This window comes from Brachyistius frenatus, unplaced genomic scaffold (assembly GCF_029030835.1).
Source record: "Brachyistius frenatus isolate BFR_SWC_R1_liver_20210118 unplaced genomic scaffold, ASM2903083v1 Contig_46, whole genome shotgun sequence".
NCBI lineage: Eukaryota > Metazoa > Chordata > Actinopteri > Embiotocidae > Brachyistius > Brachyistius frenatus.
The window spans coordinates 1,688,496-1,696,104 of record NW_027210645.1 but is presented as its reverse complement, the minus strand read 5'-3'; positions in this window follow the sequence as shown (position 1 = coordinate 1,696,104).

Below are 7,609 nucleotides of genomic sequence, written 5' to 3'. Positions count from 1 at the left end.
GGAGCAAGGAAATGGTTGTAACCGTATGTGATCACGGCTCGCTGCCTAAGTTTCTAATTATCTCTCTGTCAGAGTGTGAGTTTTTTCACAGACACACACCCCACGGGCAGCGTGACAAGTCGTCAACCTGTCTGGACTTATCCGAGGAAAAAAAAAAAAAGTGTCAAACCTTCATACACTATATGTCTGTCACTCACACCCGCACACTGAGCAATAATGCGATATCCTCTTCGAATCTCAATGTGGTTGTCTCTGACGCGGCGGGCATGCCGGGGCATATACGTGCTCACTGACAAGTAAACGCGGTCGGAAGAAGCCCAGAAAAAAAAAAAAAAAAAAAAAAAAAAGAAGTACAGCTACAAAAGAGGAGGATCGGCTCAGAGTGGACAGAGCATGCAGACAGAGGTCAGCGCAGGTCAGCACACTGGAGTCGCCCCATAGCCCAAATAACAAGCAGAACAAACAGCACGACTTCATTTCTCTGCAGCAGACTTTCTCCTCCGAATGCTTTTAGGAATCAGCACCCAACCAGAGCTGTGGAGATTTTCTGTGGTCGGAGGATTGCAACGTTTTTTTTTTGCAGTTTGTTGTGGTTAGAAAAATTGATCAGATTCATATTGTGGTTCAGATTAACAAAGGATGTGCAGTGGATTATTTTGAAAAGGTATCTTAACCATCTTTTTAACTGACTAAAGGGGCAGTCTGTCGATTTTACACGTCAAAAGGGAGTGAAAGAAAAGTTGTATAAAGACTTTTGTGGCTCCAGAGGAAGCTGCAGGAAGTCGGGTAATTGTTTAAAAGCTGTTACAACCACGGCAGGTAACTAGCTTAATAAATAACTATTGAGTCAGTAAAGGGTTAAAGTCTTTATTAAGAATGATTATTGCAGAGATAAAAATGTTTTCATTTATATCCACCCACAGCAAGAGCAGCGAATTGATCACTGATACTCAGCTGATCAGTGTTCAGGTGGCCCATCTGAAAATAATTCCAGCATTAATGAGTCATTAGGCCTCAGAGAGAGGTATGTTTGGGGGAGTGTCTGTTTGATTGACAGGTCTGGGGTTGTGTCAGGTTTCCCATATAGGTAGGCGGCCATTGCGTCCTCTGGTTCCCAGTCAGATGCACCACTCACTCCCCGCCAAGCTCATCCAAATATGGTCACTTCTGACGTCACAGTCGGATTGTGCTTGGTTAAAACAGAATACTTATTGGTAAAAAAAAAAACTGGATAACTAAGATAAAAAAAAAAAAAAAAAGTTGATTTGCTTTTGTAGCGATGACGAGCTGCCTTCAACCCAGCAGGAAGCCAGATCACAAATATGAGGAAGCAAGAAACGTCTCACACTCTCAAACCTGACCATGTAAAAACACAATGCACAAAACAAGCTCACCAGTTTTCCCTTCACTTCGCTCACTCCACTGGCCTGAACCAACCGTCACAACCTGCTTTTACCCAGCATGTAGCCCTGTAAAGCATCTTTACAGGGCTACATGCTGCTCCTCCACTTTTACACCCGGTGCCACCTGCCGCAGTCATTTCTCCTTCAAACATTTCTAAATTAAAAGTTTGCCCCAAAAAAAAACAGTTCACCAAAGTCCAAATATGCCCCAAAGTGCAAATAAAAACATCAAGCAATGGATTCCCTCCCTCGACTGTCGTGCTACTTGGCCCTGTCAGCAATATTCATTCGTATTCTGGCCCTGGCGCCGGTTTTGTCCACAAGTTTATTTGGACGGGGATTCACTTGAGGACGTGTTGGATTGTTTGATCTTGAACTTCGAGTTTTCCTCTCCAGGTATCTGTTGTTGGAGTCTCTGCTGCGTCTCTGGACACTTCACAGTCTCATTTGTATTCATGTGACGAAGCAGCGACCGTAAAAGTGACATAGGCGGGAGCATAATGTAATGGCCTTTTTTAAAGTAATAATGTACTGTGTGAGTATATTTATATGAATGTCACAAAGTGTGATGATAAAAGGGCAGGAGTTACAGTATGAGTGTGTGTGTGTGTGTGTGTGTGTGTGTGTGTGTGTGTGTGTGTGTGTGTGTGTGTGTGTGTGTGTGTGTGTGTGTGTGTGTGTGAGAGAGAGTGGGGGGAGGTTCAGTTTCCCGCTTCATGTGGCTGCTGCTCATCATCAGTGAAGTGAAAGACAGCATTCTGGCATCTTTCACACACCGATACACAAGAGAATAAATTCCCTCACTAGACCACCCTTTCTGACACACACACACACACACACACACACACACACACACACACACACACACACACACACACACACACACACACACACACACACACACACACACACACACACACACGCAGCCAGCCGCCTCCCCCTAAAAAAAGCATAAACATCAGCAGTGAGGAAGTTGCTGAGAAGTGAAAAGCCGTCTAAGCTGTTGATCCCGTTTGCTGCTTTGAAATTTTCCACGGGATCTTCCTTCTCAATCTTCCTCGCTGAGGGATGAGCGCGTGGCGAAGGAGGCTGGCGGAGACGGAGCCTTATCTGTGGCGGGGCAGAGTAGCACTCTCTGAAGCTCAACACACTCAGGTGCTGCATCTCATGTGTCCTCTGCCAGTAAGACTAAACCCTTGTGGAGCCGGGGGGGAGGGGCATGAAATCATGTGAAGGAGTACCGTCTGGTAAGACACTATCTATGGGCATAATACAGAGCGTATAAATGCTGATGTATCCAGAGATTAGGTATCATGCTGTCTTTGGTAAATCAAGTCCAAGGCTTCCAAAAACACATCAATGGCTTTCAAAACCACCCACATGACCGATAGGATATGGTACTAAAACCGGCCTCTATGGGTCGGATTTAATTACACTTACACAACAAAACTCTTCTGATCAGTGTTCTGGTGCTCCTTGTGAAAATAATTCCATCATTAATTAGACCTTACAAAGGGGTGTGTTAAGAGGGCATGCCTGCGGTGCATTCAGGTGCTGCGTTTTAAATGGGGTACTTGCGTACTAACACTCACTGTTTCGAGTGCGTTCACACTGACGTGTATGGAAACATGCAGTGCACTGTAAGTACTTTGATGATGCACTCGAAACCTTCCTGAAATTAAGTGGGAAAAAAAAACGGGGCGGGAAGGGCATCGTGTGCCGCCGCAGCCGGTGGCAACACATAATGTGATCAGCTGGATGTGGAGGTGACCAGAACTCAAAAGACAATTACAGCACAGCAGCTGCATGTAAACATAAGAATCTACATCTGCTACAGAGCCTTTGTAGATAATCTGTTTAGGCTAATTACTGTTGGTCCAAATCCCTAGACCGAAAAATGTGAGAAATGAAAATCCACCAGAGCTTAAGAAGATTTTTTACCCAAGTGCATTTGAGCCAGGCGCAACCTACAGGTGATCTATTCCATAGCCAGCAGGAGTAAAGTGAGGCTGCAGACGGCTGATCCCTCTTTGAATGTGCACAACTGTGAGAAAAACAAAGCAGGGAAGTGTTTGCAAAGAGCACACCCGCTTCCTCAGATAAAATGAAGGTTAAAAATAAATGTGTGTCTGACGTTTGTGTCTCATTTGAACATTTGACAGCTGTTGGTTTGGTATTTCAGTAACCACAGGTTGGATTTCTTTCAACATGAAAGACTTTTTTTTTTAATTTTTTGCCATCTGCAACCCTACAGAGGGGGGTGATGATGGAAACAGCAAAGTAAAAAGAAAAAGTTAGCGTGCCGGAGAGGAAGACGGTGGGGAGAGAGAGGGAGCGTAAAACGGAAAACGCATATCTGGCTCAGACGAGGAGCCTCCGAGGAGAGGCGGGTTTTACTCACATTATTTCAACCTGCTCGTGTTCATTTGAGAAGTCGGTGCTGCTGAGACATGCTCTGAATTACGGGAAGAATAAGTCAGGAGGGGAGGAAGAAAAAATAAAAATAAATAAAAGGCAGGTGAGATTGCGACAAGTCCTTTGTGGAAATTCGTATCTGACTGTAGGATGGGGGACCGAGGCCTTGACAGATTCAGGGCACCGCGTGTCACTGTGTGTCTCCAAGTGTGTGTTTTCCTTTTATTTGTCCTGTGAAATAGGACATGGTAAAAAAGGTTCCTATTCATATACTCTTGTGTCACTCTTTCAAGGGCAAATAATCTATTTGGCTCTAGCAAGGGCCTTATTTAAACACACACACACACACACACACACTGGAGAGCACAGGAATAGATGTTTTTTTTCTCCCTGCGTTCACACAAACCTGCCAGTCTGAAGGTAACCTTTCCCGTCGTCCCCTTTATCTCCGTCTGTGCACCACCCTCTCCCTCACTTCGCTTCTCGCCTCCTTCCTCGCGCCACACAAAAGGACACCTCGCTAAGAGGTGAGCCGTGAGATGAGATGAAACTTAATCAGACAAGAGGGGACGATCGCCAAAGGCAAGAAATAAACACGTTTGCTCGGCTTTTGCAAACAGTCGGAGCGACAAAAAAAACAAAACAACCAACAACAACCCGTAATCAACACACAACTGTAACTGTCCGTGCTACAAAGTAATAACCGCGGACAAATTGAATTGCATACTTTTCATGCCACTTGTGTCATCAAGTGTTTTGTGAGGCAACTGAAATAGCCGGGGAAATCGTTTACGGAGGCAGCGGATGGCCTGTGTAGTCAGCAGAAAAGGTGGCAGGTCATGAATTCTGTTTTCCACGGGGGGAAGAAAAAAAAAAAGAAAAAAAAGGATGAAAAACACTTTTGAGGGAATGAATGATAGAAGAGTCACGTTGGTCTCAAAGCCTGACGCTGCCAAAACACACCGCTGTATGCTTACGTGTGTGTGTGTTTCTAAGTGCTTTTTCAATGTGTCTATGTGTGGGTGTTTGTGTACTTGAAAGTAACTGAATTACAGCTGGTGTGTATGTACTGAACTGTAGAGATGTGAGTGCAACATTGTGGTGTGTGTGTGTGTGTGTGTGTGTGTGTGTGTGTGTGTGTGTGTGTGTGTGTGCGCGTCTGTGTGCAACCACAGTTCATTCAACCCTCTTTGATGGTCTTTGACTGTGACTGATCTCCCTGGGAACCCGGACATAGAAAAGTCCTTGAGCTGTTAAAAAAGGAAAAAAATATATTCAAAAACTAGATTCTGGAGCCAAAGTGAACCTTTTATTCCAGGAACTAAATGAGATAATTTAGTCCACTCTCATTTATCTGTGCTAATATTCCACAGTCGCTCTTGTTCAGTGACACTCAAACCACCCCACCCGCCTCACTGCCGTCATGAAGCCTCGACTTGTTCAGAGCAGTTTGGAGCCAGAAGTGATCATATTTGGACGAGCTGGGGGGAACAAGCGGTGGATCAGATTCGATTGGTTTGGAAACCCGACCCGATACTACGTCCCACCCAACGATAACAGTAATCTGCACCAGACGCCTGTCAATCAAACAGACATGCCCCCCAAAAAACACATCTTTTTGAGGTCTATTTCCTCATTAATGACGGGATTATTTTCAGATGAAGGGCCAGAAAACTAATGAGAAGAATTTAGAGAAGCTGGCAAAACATGATAACGTGTGGAAAGAATCTATTGACTTCTAAGTTGAATGGTAGTCTATGGAGGAAGAGGCTTTTTGGAGCACTGGGGAACTGGTAATTATGAAAATGACTTCGCTAGCTCACCAGAAGCTTGGGGTACCAGCAGGAGAGGTTTTCCTTCGGGGCTTTCTGCCTGAAAGAGCTGGGGGGGGGGGGGGTTCAGGAAACAGGAAACAGGAAACAGCTTGGATTTCTGTTCAAAAGGCTCAGAAAGGTGAGAGTTCATCTCGACATAAAGTTCAGCGATATAAACCGTCATATTTCGTCACTCGTCCAAGACACTTGGTACCAGACACGGTGCTGACCTAAGCAGAACCTCCTCTCGTTGCTCCCTGGAAGAGTGGAGGAATGGCGAAACAGCGGGTGAGGTGGGATGTAGAGGGGGCCCGTCTCTGCAGGGTCAACAATATTCTGGCCGTCACGGACCAGGAAGTAAAGCGCCATCAAGAGGACCAATGAGGCAGCAGAAGTTGCCTCAAAGTGTCTGTAGATCAGCAGAGAGACGTAGGTAGGGTAAATGCCACCTGGACACAAGCAGGCGTTTGATTAACCGCGGTTGGGTCGCCTGATGAAGCAGTTTGAGAGGAAGTCATATCCTGTAGTCATTTCTTGACGACCAGTCAGCATTTCCGTGTCTCAATTTGCCAACATTTTCAAAGGTCATTTCCATTTCTCTGGTTGTGGAGATACAACGTGTTCACGAGCTCCGGGGAGGCGTTGGAAGGTTTGTTTTTTCCAGAGCTGGGACAGATGTTTCTACCTGCTTTCAGCCATCTCAGCTCCAGCTCCCTACACACAGATACAAGAGTGGGTCTATCTTTTCATCTCGTTCTTATAAAGGTCACGAATGAGATCATTTCAAAAAGCGTTAAACCAGTTGGAGTATTTTATACAGTAGTATAGTTGTAGTTGAGGTAACCTACGCTCTAACCAAACACCTTCGATCCTTTCAGACCACATACAGAGAGATAGTCCAAGTGAAGATCGGAGATTTCATTGCAGATTCCACTAAAATAATTTTGCTGGGTTTCTGAGTAAATCACTGCACTGAGATGAACACATGCACATCAAATGCAGTAGGTGTGTAGGATGCAGTTTGCCTCGGGCTGTTAAATGCACCAGATGGCTGCGGTTTTACTGCAACATGATTATTCACGAAATGCCAGACAACAAGACAAACGAAGGGAGATGTGCTAATTTGACTTGCAAATCCGTGTGTGTGATCTCTGACACTTCCTGACACTCATCATACTGTCGTTCCTGTGAACCAGTTTGAGAAGGTGAAAACAAACGTGAAAGGGTCGTGGTAAAAACTGCTTCGCTCCACTTTTCAGGTCATTTGTGAGAAGTTCAAATCATGCTGGATAAGATGTTGTTGTTTTTTTGTTGTTGTTTTTTTGGGGGGGGATTCGCTGCAGCAGTTCAACGTGAACTTTACTGTATCTGGGCACAGCACTGACAGTTGAAGCTGATTTGAATGCTCAAAAATCATCTGTGGACAATGTCTCCCTCCTGTGGTTGAAGGGGGAATAACAGGTAAAGAAATTCAAATGTTGGCTTTTATGGGGATGCATCCGGTTAAGAGTGTTTAACCCTGCAAACATGAACGAACACACACACACACACACACACACACACACACACACACACACACACACACACACACACACACACACACACACACACACACACACACACACACACACACACACACACACTTGAATTTAGGCACAAAAACATCTGGATGAGCTCCCGCCGTCAGCCTCAAGGCAAAACTTTCATTTGGAGCAAATCTTAGACCATATTTTCATCACATTACATCAGTCAATATGTCCGGCGGCGATAGAGCTGTGAAATTTACTGTAGCATGTTAATTTGGCCTCAGCTCCATACACACCGCTCACTCTCACTGAAGTTGGAAAACATGAGCTACAAACAGTCCACTGGTGGAGAGTAAGAAGTAGTTTATACTTTCACTCCACCACATTTATCTGACAGCTTTAGTTACTTTTCAGATGACAGATGAGGGAATAGATAATATAACAAGCTTTT